General features: G+C 47.6%; 1 protein-coding gene across 3 annotated transcripts in view; it reads left to right on the top strand.

The window, feature by feature from the left end:
• Positions 1 to 16,469, top strand: part of lrp4 (low density lipoprotein receptor-related protein 4) — a 110,544-nt gene that overhangs the window by 29,407 nt on the left and 64,668 nt on the right. The gene's annotated exons all lie outside the window — the stretch shown is intronic.

Below are 16,469 nucleotides of genomic sequence, written 5' to 3'. Positions count from 1 at the left end.
CCATCTCAATGAAAGATGCGACGACTGCGAGACGCGTCGCGCTCGCGGCGTCGTCGATGCGGTCGTGGACAATAACGACGGGACGACCTTCGCCTTCTCACTTTTCCCGTCGCGCAGCTGGAGTTCGGCGGGGGGAGGGGGGAGGGGGGGGGTTGATATTTTGAAGTTTTGTCGGATTGGGAACGAAGCGGATGTTTGCTTACAACATTTATAATTGTTATTTGTTCACTTTCTTGCCCCCGTCAGACCGATTCGGCAGCGACGCCGGCTCTCAAAGATCTCTGTAATTCCTCTCAACTCGGTCGAAACGGCGACCCCCCCCCCCCCAAAACCATGAAAACGAGATTCCCGCTGTGACAAACGATCCTTGAAATAATTCCAGTCTTTTCTCTTCTCTCACCCCCCCTCAGCATCCCCCCGCTCTCCGTGTTGCTCTCTTTCATTACACCGCCGCTGTTTTAGGTGATGACTTGATCTGTTGAAGCGGCTGTCACTTTGCTGCTGTGTGTGTGTGTGTGGGAGGGAGAGGAGGGGAGGGGAGAAGAGGGGGAGGGGATGGGGGGGGGGTTGCATTAAGATTGATGTCTTCATATTCAGAAATGCTTTGGGGCCCAAATTAACATTTATTGAGTTACATCCAGCTTTTCCCTTTTATGAGGGTCTAAAATAGGATCCCATCATCGCGGGCAGATATTAAAACGAAACGGCTCGGAACGGGAAAACGCACAAACGCGCACGTTCTTGATTGTTTTAAGCTTTTTTTTTTTCTTTTCTTTTTTTCTTTTTTTTTTTATTGTTGATGAAGATGGGGGAGCAATTGTGAATAAACGCTGCGATTCTCTGATGGCGGCGAGCGCAAATCAGACTTTGATGAGCGCCGCGCCGCCTCCTCCTCCCGGCTGTTGATGATCCATTAGCGGTTGTTATGATGTTATGATACCGGAGCGTAATTATTCCCCAGCCGGAGGAGGAGGAGGAGTGGGGGGGGGGATTGCATAACCGCGTCTTCTGAGTCCGACGTGTTCTCCGTTAAAAAAAAAACAAAAGAAAAAACAAAAGAAAGGCGGCGGCGGCGCGTCAAACACCGCAGGACTAAACGGAGCAAATATTTGCGGCGTCTATTGAAACGGGAGGTTTGTTGGCGGGGCGGCCGCCATCGCCGCTCGCGGACGCCACGAGAAGCTTTCACGTCGCGTTTTGACTTCCCTCCCGCCCGTCGGCCCGAAACGCTCCCGGCAGCGAGAGCCCAGACGGCGGCTCAACCCGGCCGCCGAAAAAAAACTGTGTTTGGTTTTGAATTCGCATTCACACAAAATTCCAATGAAACCAGATTGTGTGTGTTTTATATATATATATATATATATATATATATGATGGCGATAATGGATTATGCGCACCATAGCAACAAAAAGCAGTTAGAGACGGTCTATAATTAGCCGAAGTGAAACTGTACCTCTTCATCCTACACGCTGGGAGAAAATACAAAAAAGAGTGTGTTCAAGTGGGAGTTTTGCTTCGGTTCTTAAAATGAGAGCCGCAAATCTACTGAGCGACTCGCTCTAATTCAAACAAGAGGGAGATAAAGTCATTAAAAAGAAGGTGGTTCAGGGTTGACCGTTTGTCACCTTGTTGTCAAACCCCAGATGTCGGTGCCTTTATGGGTTTTTTTTTTTTTTTTTAGGTACGAGGGTGTAATGTGTGCTTATCGAGGTCTTAAATTGGCCTTGATGTGAAACCTTTATCGGATCAGCTGCGACTCCACAACGGTACTATTTTTTTTTCCATAATGAAACTTCAAGCCTTTTTTTTGTGTCCGTAATCCCCGAGAGGAGGAACAAGTCGGGAATTTAGTTTTCCCCGGATCGGAAGTAGTAAACTGACTGCATCGAGGCGCCGCTCGGTCTGAATTCAGAGTGAAGACTTGAAAAAGGAGTCGCTCTTCCTCGGATTGTCAAAACCTCTGCGAAGCGACGCGAGATCCCCCCCCGCCCCCCTCTCCGACGTCTTTCTCCGCCGATCAATCCCCCCCCCCTCCCCCTTGAGCGTCGTTCCCAAGATGACTCGTCCGCTCTGGAGGAAACGCTCTCTTCGGGGTTTCCCCGTTCCTGCTTTTAAGGTGACGCTCGTCCAGGTTCGGGGAGGTGGTGGTGGTGGTGGTGGTGGTGGTGATGGTGGTGGTGGTGGTGGTGGACTGGAGGCCTCCGGGCCTCCGAAACCGTCGCTCGAGATGGTCAGGTTGGGAGAGATTTTATAGCGTATCCTTTCTTTAAGAGGAGTAACGGCGTCTTTAGTCGTGGTGGTGGTGGGGGGGGGGTTCGGGGGGGCCGAGGCTGGCAAGAGGTGTGCTGTAGCGCCCCTGAGGAGAATTTGGCCTTCCGCGACTGTTTTGTAAGCGTTTGACAGGTGAAATAGTGTGGGAACCGCAGGGAGTGCTGCTTTAAAATGCTTTTTGTTGCGCTTGTCGGGGATGCGGAGGTGCCTGGTGAATGCTCAATAGCTCTGTAGGAGCCGCTGGTGAATGGTTGAGAGCCGGGGGAAGAAAATGGCCTCCCGGCAAGAAGCCGGGCAGATTGTTGCCGAGGCTCCTTCTGCGGGGGGGGGGGGGGGACTGTCCGCATTTCTTCCTCGACTCCCACAGAGAGCCGAAACAGGTTTTTTTTTTTAGTTTTTTTGTCGTCGTTTTTTTTTTTTTTTGATTGATCGGACTGACACGGAGTTTTCCCCGTTTCGTCAGCCCCTGAACCGGTTGGAGAGTCGCCACGCGGACCGATGAGCCACATGTTTCCGCTGAAGCACCCCCCCACCCCCACCCCACCCCACCCTCGGCTCGCATCCTGCGCCGGGCGGGGCGGGGGGGGGAAGGGGAGGGAGGCATGCGATCGGAGTTTATTGTATTATTGTAATGGCACAAAGCTGTCTCGCTGTCCACACTCATTTCCATTGTTTGCACTGTTGCGTTCCATGTGTTGTGGAAATCCTTCACGTGGGGGCCCCGAGTAAATCAAAAGCAGTTGTAAATCCGTCCCAGACAAATGTGCAATTAATTAAACCCATAATTGCTTTGTTCGCTCGCTCTCTGGGTTCTGGTCCAAGTCGTGTAGGGAGGAAAGGATCCAGCAGGGCTTTTTTTTTTTTTTTTTTTTTCCAAAGATGGAAAGATGGTCGGGTCGAGACGTGCCGGTGGAGGGTGAGGCACCCGTGTTTTGACGATCGGGGCAATAAAAGGGTCAAACGGGGTCCTGAGAACTCCCCCCCCCCCCAAAAAAAAAAAAAAAAAGCGGGGCGCTTCCATCTCCCCTTCGTCTGAGATTCAAAGTGTTTGTCGTCGGGGGTGGTGGGGTGTGGTGGAGGGGGGTGGGGGGGGGGTGTTCGCACGAAGGCAGACCGGGAAAGTTGCGGCAAAGTGAAATGGATGGGAAACCACGGGAAATAAGTTCCAGGTAAGAGAGGAGGAGGAAGAGGAGGAAGAGGAGGGGAAAGCCGAGAGAAAGCCGTTGGCGTCGAAGGGAAACGGCTGCCGACGGAACAACGCCGGACGGACGAAGGAATGTGGGTTTTGCGGGAATAGCTCGCGGTCGCTTTTCGGAGACTGGAAGGAAAAGCGAGGCGGAGCGAGGGATTGTTCGGAGCCAAACGCCCGGCGAGGGCCATTGTTCATCCTTCCCTTTTGAGCCGAAGGAGACAGGAGAGTTTCACACGCCACTCGCAGGCATCCTGCTGGGCAGCCCCGGAAGGGGGCCGCCGCCGCCGGTGAAGAAGGGCTCCGGCCGTAGGGATAAATGACTGTGAATGGAGGGGTCTGTGTTTGCCGTTTTAGCCTCTTTTTTTTTTTTTTTTTTTTTCCCTAAAAGGAGGCTGGAGAGGGAAAGAATTCAACCCCAACCACAGGTTGTCCGCTTTCGCTTCTGGAAAGGCTCTGCCTTCCAAGTCGCCAATTTAACATCCACTCCACCGCCCGCTCCCCTCCCCCCCAAACCCTCCCCCCTCTCTCCTCCCCCACCTCCCCCACCCGGCTCCCACCTCCTCTGGAGTGCTCCGGAGGTTTTTTGTTGTCCTGTAGGGATCAGGGGAGGGGTGTCTTATGAGATTTCATAACTTCAAGATGTGCGCGTCGTCTCGATTGGGGACTCGGATACAAAAAAAACAAAAAACACAACAAAAAAAACCACCTCTAAGTTGTTGTTTTTTGTTGTTTTTTACATATTCTGAACCCGTTTTCCATTCAACTGGACGAACTTGCTTTTCCGGCTCATGAAGGTCATCGTCATTCCTGCGGAGGTCAACTTATCGATTCTTTTATTGGATATTTAAAGAACGTTTTCCGTCGCCGTCGTCGTTATTTCTTTTGAAGTCAAATATTAACACGAGCGTCGGTACTTCAGGTCCGCCTGCACTCGGATGTGTCTGTGACGAGTAACTGGGAACACCTTCGTCCTGCCAGAACACGTGCGCGTGGACACCGTCCCGGTGTTGGCGTGTTGTTTTTTTTTTTTTTTTTTTTTTACACGTGTGCGTCTGCGTGTACGCTGGTTTCAACCCTCTCTCGTAGTCAGCAGCTCATTTTTTTTTTTTTTTTTTTTTTTTTTTGTTAATGGCCGACTGTTGGACTGATGTAGAAAACAGAGAGGTCACAATACCGAAAACTGGCAAAGTCTCACTCGGGGAGATCTGAGTTTTACAAGCCCAGTTTTTATTTTTTTATTTATTTTTTTTGCCCCAAAATCCCAAACGTTAACATCATAGAGCGTCTGGTGCCGAGGAGGAGCAGGAGGAGGAGGAGGAGGAGGAGGAGGCTGGGAGGTGTAACAGCGCCAGAGCCCCCCTTCACGCTGCGTCAGTTTCTAACTGGATATTACAGAGCTCGGACCTCCAGCGCCTGCTCTCCTCGTCGCAGTCAAAGCCCATAAAAAAAAGTGAGTTACGGCTCGCCCGCGTGGAATAATCTCCCCTCGCTGCACTTATCCCTTCGGCGCGAGTTCGCATTCGCAGACGTGGACCGAAATTGAGCTCGCCGATGCTGACCTGGCGTCAGGCGCCGCCGCGCGAGGTTCCCGTTCGGGAGCGCCGCGCTTGTTTTGTTAAAAAAAGGAAAAAAAAGAAATTGGACCGGTGTGGGTTTCGTTCGTCTGTTCAGGCGACGAGGGAGGTTTGAATTTCGCGTACTCGGGCGGTCCGGTACGTGTACGAGGGGCCCGGACACGCACGAGGGGAGGGTGTTTTTTTTTTTTTTTTTTTTTTTGGCGAGGGTGGGGTCGTATTCTAAAGATTTGTCCGTTCAGTCGCACCGCGAACCGTCAATCCGCATTATCGCCGCGTCTCTGCGTACCAACGCTCATTATTTTCAGTGTTTTCATGAACGGTGAATCAACGTGAAGCGCACTGACAAGCACCGGGATGACGCAATCAAAAGGCCCCCCCCCCACCCCCCCAAAAAAAAAAAAAAAAACGCGTGGACGCTTTCCGCCCTCAGCGGTCGCCATCTCGGCTGTGTGGAGGAAAAGGGGGCGGGGCCAGCCCGCGTCAAGAATTTGCAAATGAAAAGGCGTCCGAGGAAGCAACTGTGTTAAAAAAACAAAACAAAAACAACAACAAAAATGGAGATGCTGTTCGTGTCGGAGAAGAAAAGGTTCAGAAGCTCGTTCTTAGCGAGTCGTTCAGCCGTCTCGTCTTTCACGTCTCGAGGGTTTGCAGCACGTCGCCGATCGATAGACCCCGGGGGCGGAGGGCTCCTGGGTCTGCGGTGGGATGTTTCCTGTTGCGCGGGGGGCCGAGGAGTCGACCCCCCCCCCCCACACACACACACACACACACCTCCACCCTCCTGCGGAGAGGAGGCTCGTGTAGCGATTTTAAAGACCCCGACTCCACCGGACTGGACGTGATCCATTAAATAAATAAAAGTAAATCTAAAAAACTTCACTTTCCACGTCTGCTGCTGGAAAATACATCTTTGTTTTTTCAGACTGCACCTCTGCGTCAATTAGGTAGTGATTTTTTTTAGTTTGTTTTTTTTACATTATCGTTCTACCCGGACCCCGGTTCGAGCCCGGCGACGTTAACGTTCCCGTTGGTTCAGCTACTTTAATTTGCGCCGAGAGAGGTCCGCTGCTTTTTTTTTTTTTTTTTTTTAACGAGCCACAAACGTGGTTTTGATTTGCCTCCGCAGAACAATAGACGTTCGCGGCGGAGACGGGTCACTGGCTTTTTGGGATTTATTGGACATTCGTGAGGGGTTTGCGGCGCTCGGTGCTGATGTGTTATTCTGCTGAAGCTTAGTTTGGTACCGTAACGCGTGAAACCGTGGACGCCGGCACCGATGTCTGTTTCAATTTTAATCGAAATATGTTTTCCGACGCATTTGTTTTTAATTGCGTGCCGTTTCATCGAGTCAGTTTTGTATTTTTTTAATTTTTTTTTAAAATTTTTGTTTTATTCTTGTTTTGGAGCTCGGTGCAAACCGCGCTGCTGTTTTTCATTTGCAAAATGTCAGAGAATATTAGAAAATAAAATCCCAAAGTGCTCGTTTTGTCAGAACAAGAGTCAGGCCGGTGATAAAGATCGGTTGGTATTTCATCAATAAACCTCTGAAATCTCCGGTCCCTCAACCCCTCAGCCAATCAAGAGCCAATCAAAAGCTGGAGCTCTCGACTGACTGAAAACCTGTATTTTTGTTCATCTAATCGGGCTTTTTTTTTTTTTTTCGGCGGAGCGGGAATTGTTGGGAAATCAACAAGACTCGATTGGAGCCCGGATCTGGAAGAAAAAAAAAAAAAAAAAAAGACGATCAAAAATGGATTAATTGTCGAGCTAATTTGAATGACCGACGTCGCGAATGCGCTGAATTAAAAACCAAACTCAAAACGTGGAAAAAAAAAAAAATCAGCTCGAGGCACGTGTGAGTCTGTGACCTGTGAATCCCTGACGGAGGCCCGTGTTGGGGGGGGGGGGGGGGGGGTTGTGAGTGTGAGGGGAAGGGGAGGTGGAGGGTGGGAGGGTGAGCGGGTGGGGTGGTGGTGGTGGGGTGGATGGGTTTTGGTTCAGTTGTCAATCTGTGGATTAGAGCGAGCTTGGACACCAAGTGCTCACTCAGCACATTACCCAGCAAGTCTAGTGTTCACAGCCAGAGGCGGAGCTCAGAGCTCTGCTGTGTTTACACTGTGGGGCTCGACACACGCATGCATGCACACACGCACAACACGCGCACGCACACAAACGAATCCCGTCCGTACTAAAGCCAATACACGGATTTGTACTCCCAACTGTCTCACATTTGATCGCAAATCTGCAGTGAAATAATAACTTTTTTTTTTACATTTTTTTAATTCACGTTGATTTTAATGCTGAAACATCACAGCTGATCGTCTCCCTGCAGCATCCCTTCTTTCTTTTATTTATTTATTTTTTTTTCTGTTTCTGGGTCAACGGCGGAGTTCAAGCTGCCGCTTCGGCAGCTATTAAACAAACGGAGCGAGCTTTTTCCCTCCAACCGTCTCTTCGCACTCCTCCTCGCCCTCCTCCTCACCCTCCTCTCCGAGTCCATCGCAGAACATTCTTGCTTTCTCACCCACACTTCATAAAAAAAACTAAAAAAACAAAACAAACAACAACACCACCGCAGGAGTCCTCCCACGCAGCCTTTGCGACCGTCAGACCCGCAGCTCTTCATCTGCTCGGAACCGGGCGGCCTCCGTCCCGTCCGCAGGTTTTAACGCGCTCGTGCATGCGCGTGTGCGCGTGTGTGTGTGTGTGTGTGTGTGCGTGTGTCATCGTCGTGGAAAAGTCAGCGCCCGGTTTCCCATGAGGTCATTAAAAGCTTTTCAAACACAGAAAACACGGTTAAAAAAAAAAAGGGGAAGCAGTTGTGATGGATCTTTTATGTGTTTTCTCTTTGATCACAATGGAAGTACTTCTGTCATTCAAACACTGTACAGGGCACACACACACACACACACACACACACACACACACGCGCGCGCACGCACGCGCACATATTGAGTCCGCAAAGCCACATAAGTACAGCAGCAGCCAGAGTCATCACAAAGGGCTGACAGGAGTGGAAAATGAAACGTAGTACCGCACGCTCGCCCCTCTTCGTCCTTTAACCCCTTCACGACCAGGTGGACCACACAGAACAACGCACCCCGACACTTCACTTCATCCTGCACGCACCTCCTTCGGCTTAAAGTAAAAACAAAAAGAAGAACGAACTGGCTGTAGTTTGGGCATTTTTATTCAATCGTATTTTTGGTTATTTTTTTTTAATGTAAAAAATTAATTTTTTTTTTGCTCGGTTATTTATTGCGAGTTAACGCAGGTGCGGTTCGTGAAGACACCTGATGTTTAACTTCGCACACGGTTCAGAAGGAATGAATGGAACTTCGTCGAATGCAAAAAAAAAAACAACAAATATGCGCGAAACAATACGACAACAAAAGAAAAGAGAGAAGGAATCATATCACAGGCGGGTGAAGTTGCACTGTGGGGCACATTTCAACAACGAGGCAATTCGCACAAACGGTACGTTTGAAAGCATCAAAACGTCAGTCGAAAAGAAAAAAAAAGGACATTTAAAAAGAATTAAAAAATATAAAAAAAAGTTCAACATATGTAATTAAAATCTAACATGGAAGGTAAAATTATAAATATATTTGTTCTTAAAGCTGCAGGTTTGTAAGTTGTTGGGCCTCCCCCTTTTTTTTTTTTTTTTTTTTTTAACCCACACGTATTACGCCCCCATCTCCTCCTCCTCCTCCTCCTCCTCCTCCTCCCCCCTTCGCCCTTCCCCCCTCCTCCAGCCGGTGCCAGCCCACATGCTCATCCAGCAGCCATCCAACTCATCCCCGGCCAACTCGGTGTTATCTTTGAAGTGACTTCAGAGAGACTGCTGGCTGCCCATGGATGACACTGTGTGTGTGTGTGTGTGTGTGTGTGTGTGTGTGTGTGTGTGTGTGTGTGTGTGTGTGTGTGTGTGTGTGTGTGTGTGTCTGTACACTGTATACAGCCCCATCCATTAGGTCCTGTAATTTTTTAACCCTCAGCAGCGGGATGACGATGGTGGTGATTTATCACTGCGCGTGTAATTATGTTGTTTTGCCTCATTTCAAGCGAATAAAGGGACAGTTTCCTCCCACATGCTTCTCGGTCACACTTAGTTAATCGGCGCTGACTCGGCTGTGTGTGTGTGTGTGTGTGTGTGTGTGTGTGTACGTGTACACACCTGGTATTATTTGTTTGAATCTACTGCCGCAAACAACATGCAAAAATAGAGTTTTCACGTCGGAGGAGTGTTAACACGGTCCGGCCTGAACGCAAGCCAACACACACACACACACACACACACACACACACACACACACACACACACACACACACACACACACACACACACACACACACACACACACACACACACAGGTCCTCTTGCTGAGTTATGTTATAAGAAAGTGATTGAGTGCTGCGCTGTGATAAGACCGGAGTTTTAATGAAAGTCTGAGATGAGCAGGCGTGAAAAGAACCCTGCTGCTGGACCAACTGCTTCACATTTCAGACCCTCCGGTGTGTGTGTGTGTGTGTGTGTGTGTGTGTGTGTGTGTGTGTGTGTGTGTGTGTGTGTGTGTGTGTGTGTGTGTGTGTGTGTGTGTGTGTGTGTGTGTGTGCGTCTGAGCAAACCAGGAGGATGAGCTCGTGATGACGGGGCTGTCCGCGGAGATTTTTTCGAAAGCTTTGAAGATTTGGCATCGACTCTGAGCTCGTTTGTCTGCTACTTTTTTTTTTTTTTTTTTCACATATTTAAGCGGACAAACCGGATATTTTAAGCATTTTAAGAATTTCCCCTTCTCGCTTTAAAAAAAAAAAAGAAGTTGTTTCCTTGTGCTCGTGCGTCCTACACAATTGTCTGTCTGTCTGTCTCTGTGTGTGTGTGTGTGTGTGTGTGTGTGTGTGTGTGTGTGTGTGTGTGTGTGTGTGTGTGTGTGTGTGTGTGTTTCTTTCCCAGCCAGAGCTCGACATGTGCTGCCGTGGTTACCGGCTCGCCGCATCAGGGCGGCCTGACCTGCAGTGGGCAAATTAGTAGGTGGAGATGAGCCGATGGGGAGAGGAGGGGAGGGGAGGGGAGAGGCGGGGGAGAAGCGGGGAGGAGGGGTGACGATGATGATGAGCTGTTTGACATCTCGAAGCCGAGTCGGCGTAACGCAGAGCCATCGCGCGGCCACAGGGAATTTAGCGAATGTGTTTCGTTGAGTGTTTTCGAAGCAGCTTTACAGCTTCCATATGTTGTGAGAGAAAACGTCCAGATATAAAAAAAAAAGAAGAAGAAGAAGAAGAAGAAGGAGCCTGGGAAAAAACAACAACAACAACAGAGCGTGTAATTGCAATCGATATCTTTACATAACGATGGAGGTGTGAAAGAGAAAGGTGATGAATCTCCAAAGAATCGTCACCGACGATTTGCGACGGCGCGTTTTTAAGTTCCTTGTTTTGGTTTTCTGGGACATTTAACGTGCGGAAAAAGAGTCGGAGCCGCTTTACAAAACCTGTCCCGATTGGCTGGCGACGGTTTGTTGAAGAGCTAAAGGAGAAACAAATAAAACCTTTTTTTCTCTCTGGTCGCTCGGCGCGACGAGAATCACAGAATCGCAAGAAAGCCTGAAATGAAAGTTTAAAAAAAATAAAAATAAAAATAACTAATAATGAAGTAGACGATCAGGTATCGTCAGAGTTGGCCCGAACGACGGTGATTTCTGTGACGCCTCGCTCAGAAAGCTTGATTATTTTGGCGCCAGAGGATGGAGTGTCTAATCTTTTTATTGGCCCCGAACGCTTAATTCAAATATTATTTTAACCGTCGGATCTCTTCGCCGGTCGTCCGGGACGATTTTCTTTTCCTGTTTTGTTTTAGTCTGTAAAATATTTCTCTCTTCTATCATCTTTGGAGTCGAGGGTAAAAAAAAAAAAAAAAAATCATTGTTTTCTCTCGGCTTTCCAAAAAAAAAACCCTCCCGACTCAGCATTGTCGTACGCTCGGGACACCCCGAAAGGATGGCGGGGAAGACACTGGGGGGGGGGGGGGGGACGACGACAAAAGGACTCCTTCCTTTGCATCGTCACCTCCTCTTTCCCCTTCAATTACCCCGCTGATCACTTTTTATAGCGTGCGCACACACACACACACACGCACGCACACACGCACACACACACACACACACACACACACACACCCAGTCAGAACGACCAGCCCCGACCCTCCAGGTAGTCTCCAGGGAGGTCCGCGCCTAATTAACTGGCAGCCCCTTTTAAGGCGTCGTTTAAGAAGCCTTGCGGGCCACCCCGCTCTCCGGGCCGGGTTCACCATTGTGTGTGTTTTGGCCCCAGCGCTGCTCTCTCTCTCTCTCTCTCTCTCTCTCTCTCTCTCTCTCTCTCTCTCTCTCTCTCTCTCTCTCTCTCTCTCACACTCATCATTTAACAGTTGTTGTTGTTGTTTTTTAACAACAGCAAATTGTGAAAAAAAAACAACCAAATGTTTGAATGCCACCTGGTTAGATCTGAGAGTCTCTCTCTCTCTCTGGCTTTCGCTGAGTCGGGTTTTCTCTTTTTTTAATTTTTTTTTTTTTTTTGGGATGGTCTCCCGTGTTTACCTTTTTCGGTGGACCACCTGTCTCGTTGCACGCCGGGTCTGTTTGGACAGTCTCGGGGGGCTGCGGCGGCGGCCCGTCGGCGGAGGATCTTTGGTGGTCTTTGTTTTCTTTCTCTCCGCTGGAGGTTTGGTTCGTGACTCGCGGCTCGGCGCGCCGGCAAAGACGCTGGGTCAAGACGTACGCCTACGTCCCCCGGTTACTGGACAGACTGATGACCTCGCTTGTTTGTGTTTTTGATGTAGTTGTATTTATTGATTTACGCACAAAAAAAAAACAAAAACAAACAAACAAAAACATACCCGGTCTACAAACTAACTATGAAGCCAGTTTTTTTTTTTTTTTTTAGCACCAAGTGAGATGATTTTCCGCCCCTCAACAGGTTTTTATCTCAAGTTGGAGGTTCTGGCGCCGACTTTACGGACTTTGGGCAGGGTGTTTTAAAAAGCAGCAAAGGTTTGTCCATTAATAGCTTAATAGAGTTTTTTTTTTTTTTTAACGTAACGAGTCTAGTTGTTATCAACTCGAGGAACGTTCGCCGCCGAAACTCTTGAGACGCTCCAAAAAAAAAAAGGGAGGCCGACTTTACTTTGAAAGCTGTTGCAACACACCACAGCTTTATTAGCTTTTTTTTTTTTTTTTTTTTTTGGGGGGGGATTTTGAGGGATCTACACGTTGGACTCGTAAATCTAGATATATTTTGTTATTAAGTTGTAAACCACAGGCCCCGAAAGGAAAAGGCACAGGCAGAGAAGGCGTCGGTTCGATATCGTATTGTACGTTCAACCAAACGGCTGCAAGCGCTTTTCACTTTGACCAAACTTTCTGAGGCAGACTGATCCACTAAAAACAAACAAAAAAATGTCCGCATGTAGATTTAGATCAGCATCTCTCCCCGATTAACACAAACCTACATCGAGCCTCTGTGGCACCTTAATAATCTCTTTTTTGTCTCGAAAAGGCTTTTATTTTGAAATTTTCCACAAACAGAAATCAGATCAACAGAAGTTGGAAAAAAAAAAAGCGTTCTCGCAGCGCTTCGTTTCTCGTCTGATGTTTTTCTCGACTCGGCCGAAAGATCAATTAACACGATGAAACCTGCTCCACGTGAACGTCCTTTTAATGAAACCGTGTATCACTGCTGAACTTTTTGCTTTCGGCTCAAAGGGATCCACTGTCTTTACAAAGTAAAAAAAAAAAAAAAAAAAACCACGGCCCAGCATGTGATCCGTTATCTGTGTGATGCATCAGAGGCCTTGTCATGCTGGCGCTCTTGAAAGCGGCGTTTTTTTTGTTTTTTTTTGTTTGCCAGGCCTGGCTGCTGCATCGTGTTTGTGTGTTTTATTTATTTATTTATTTTTAATTTTCTGGTCTGTAGCGTTACGTAACGACCGCCCGACGACGATTCTCCCTTCGCTTCCTCGGTGAACTTTGAACGGGAGGTTTCGGTCCAGTTTTTCAACATTTCTCAACACGTTTGCCTCAAACTAATATTTAACGCCAGCGTTCGCTCGATGTTAATTATTCGCGGCGGGGCCGCGAGGGCGACCTCGCGTTCGCAGCGTTTGTTGGCGTGTCGTTTTTTTGAGACGAGAACAAACAAAAAAACGCCGAAAATGTTCCGCCGACGACGACGACGGCGCGCACGAAGTGTAAAATAAATACTCCTCGATAAAGACGGCCGTGGTAAACGGCGAGCTTTTCTTTAAAAATTTTTTGCACTTTTCCATTTTTTTTTTTTTTGGTGTTTCCTGCTTTCATTTTGATGCTCTTATTTTGAAATGCGCTAGCCTACGTTTCTGTCGCATGAAAAGAACAAAGGAAATAAATGTATGAGAAAACGGTAAAAAAAACAAAACGGGACGGCACAAAGTTAATGTTTTTTTTTAGACATCAGGCCCCCTCCCCTCACTGCCCCCCCCCCCCCCCGAAGAGGTCCAAGGTCATTAATGTTGCTGTACTGTTAATGTCAACATGTGTTAAGATGAAACGAGTGTAACGATAGCCAGCGTTAAGAGGGCTGTGTCTCTGAGAGACCGGACGGGACGGTGTTTGATCTATTTTTGGTTTCGCTTATCAGATTTGACACCGTTAAGTGTTTCAATTCAATTTCTATTTCTATTTCTATTTCTATTTCTGTAGCGCCAAATCACAGCACAGGTTACTTAACGTCGCTTAACACATCAAAGCCGGAGGGCGCTGACCTCTCGGCTTTTTAAAGCGTGTTTGACAAATGGCCGACTTGTGATGTGGCTCCGTGTCGACGAGGCTCCCGCCGCCGCTCCGGCTCGCGGACTTCTCCGTTTAGCTCGGCGCAAATAAAAATAATTAAAAACAAAAAACAACAACAACAACAACAACCCACACTTTGAGCTTCGAAGGGCTCCGGACGGATGCAGCTTCCAACCCGGGCGGCGGGAACTATCCGAGGACGACGTGGAATCGGCCTTAATTGGTTGAATTTCAGGCCTCGGTGTGTCAAAACAGTAGTCCGTCTGTGACGGGCCCGTCTGCCGCTCTCGGGAGGCTAAACGGCACCAATTACAGAGCGCGCAGCCAAATTAGAAAGAGCACTTTTTTTTTTTTTTTTTTTTTTTTTTTTTTAAAGACAGGAAGACTTCGGATGACGCCACCCCCCCCCACCCCCTCACACCCACCATAAAAGTTATGGGGAAGAGAGAGAGAGAGAGAAAAAAGACGGGAGGGGGCCGAGGGAGAGAGGGGTGGGTGGGGGGGGGGGAGGGAGGGAGGGAGGGTGAAGAGGGGATGGTGGAAAGACAAGAATGAGGAGAGAAAAGAGAGGGAGAGTGGGGAAATGAAAAGAAAGAGGCCATTAATTTAGTGCTGTGGGAGGGATCTGAAGGTTACGCAGCGCTCTCTGCCAGGCCCTCCTGGGTTGACTGATGCCTTTGTGAGGAGGCCACACACACACACACACACACACACACACACACACACACACGCACACACACACACACACACACACACACACACACACACACACGCACACGCACACACGCATGCATGCTCCCAAGAAACTTTGGGTTTGTTGCGGCAGGCCAGTTTCAGCAAAATACACACACACACACACACACACACACACACACACACACACACACACACACACACACACACACACACACACACACACACACACACACACACACACACACACACACACAGAAATACACACAGATGGTCATTAATGGGCTTCAAAGTGGGAGCGAAATGGGAAAGCTTTATTTATTTCCTCTCCTGGTCATGCTTCGATGTGATGTGTCTGGAGATGTGGTGGTTTCTTTTCTGCTGTGGTTGGCAATCAGAGGACTCGGGGATACATGGACCCTTTGTCTGTGTGTGTGTGTGTGTGTGTGTGTGTGTGTGTGTGTGTGTGTGTGTGTGTGTGTGTGTGTGTGTGCGCGGATTTGACAGTATGGATTTTGGTACATTGTTTTTCGACTGCACAGTTGGAGACTGTATATTCTCACTAAACGGCTGATTAGTACACGTTTCGATGTACGTAATGCTTTTTTTTGTTGTTGTTTTGTTTGGAGCTTTAAAGGCACTTTCGCGAGTACTTTGTTTTGCCCGAACCGAATTCACGAGACGTGAGAGGGAGAGCGCGGCTCGTACCGAATTTGGTTAGAAATTGTACTTTCAGTAAAGGACTTTTTAGTTGTTTTTTTAATTTTTTTTACCACAAATACCCTTATGTTGCAATATACCTTCATCATCCATCCATCCATCCGTTTTCTTCCGCTCATCCGGTGTCCGGTTGCCGTGGCAGCAGGTCAAGCTGAACTACCTTAAGATAAGATTACATAGTGGCGGCATTCATTTATTTAACAATACCAATATCCCACACCTACCCCACTTGCATTTATCTGTTCGTTTATCTCCAAGGAGCTATTTTATATATATATTTAGTTTAGTTTGTGTTTTAACATCATGTTGAAAAGTTCTCTTTTCATTAAACATATGCTAAAAGGCATTTCATTCAGGTTTTGTGTTACAGGTTTTTTTTTTTCAAACTATCGGTCGACCCCCCCCTGGTCCTGACTTTCAGGCGTGTAGACGCCTTAATATGTTTTCATAGATTCATAATGACTTCTCTGCCGTCTCTTCACTTTTTGGACAGTTGGCTCAAATCGTTGCTCTGTTTCTTATGACTAAAACACACCTCAACACTTGCCTACGAGCAAAAAGCTGAAAATGTGACACTTGAATGAAAATGGCATTCTGATCGTATTACAGCCGCGATATTTTTGAGTGACACCTGAATTATTTCTCCGTCAGACGAGCTAATTATAAATATTCAGCTCACCAAACTTTTTTTTTTTTTTTTTTTACCATTTTCTGACATTTAAAAAACCCGAACAGCTTATTGATTAATGGAGAGAATAATTGACAGATAAATCAATAAATGACCAGGTTTGCTGACGCCAGCCTTCGTATCGGATGGCGTTCTGATTAAATGAGTTGTTGTTTTAGTCAGTTGATCGTTAATGGCCTCATACTTGACTTCATGTCAACTAACGGTTATTTTTGATTAATCTGACCATTATTATGATTAATCGAAGAATGTCTGAACAGTTTTTGTCCGACCAGCTCTCCAAAAAAAAAACCCAAATATTCAATTGTTTTTTTTTTTTTACAGTGCAAGACCAGAAAAGCCGCAAATTCTGACATATGTAAACCAGAGGGCATCACATTCTTGGCTTGTTTTCATTCAAATGATTACTAATTACCAACATAGCTGGAAAGTAATTATCCTGCGGTTGACGGGTCCATTAATTGACCGAACGTCGTGGTCCCGAGCCCAGATCAAAATGCGCAATT

This window comes from Brachyistius frenatus, unplaced genomic scaffold (assembly GCF_029030835.1).
Source record: "Brachyistius frenatus isolate BFR_SWC_R1_liver_20210118 unplaced genomic scaffold, ASM2903083v1 Contig_56, whole genome shotgun sequence".
Classification (NCBI taxonomy): domain Eukaryota; kingdom Metazoa; phylum Chordata; class Actinopteri; family Embiotocidae; genus Brachyistius; species Brachyistius frenatus.
Note: the sequence above shows the minus strand (reverse complement) of the source record. Positions and strands in the feature narration are given on the sequence as shown.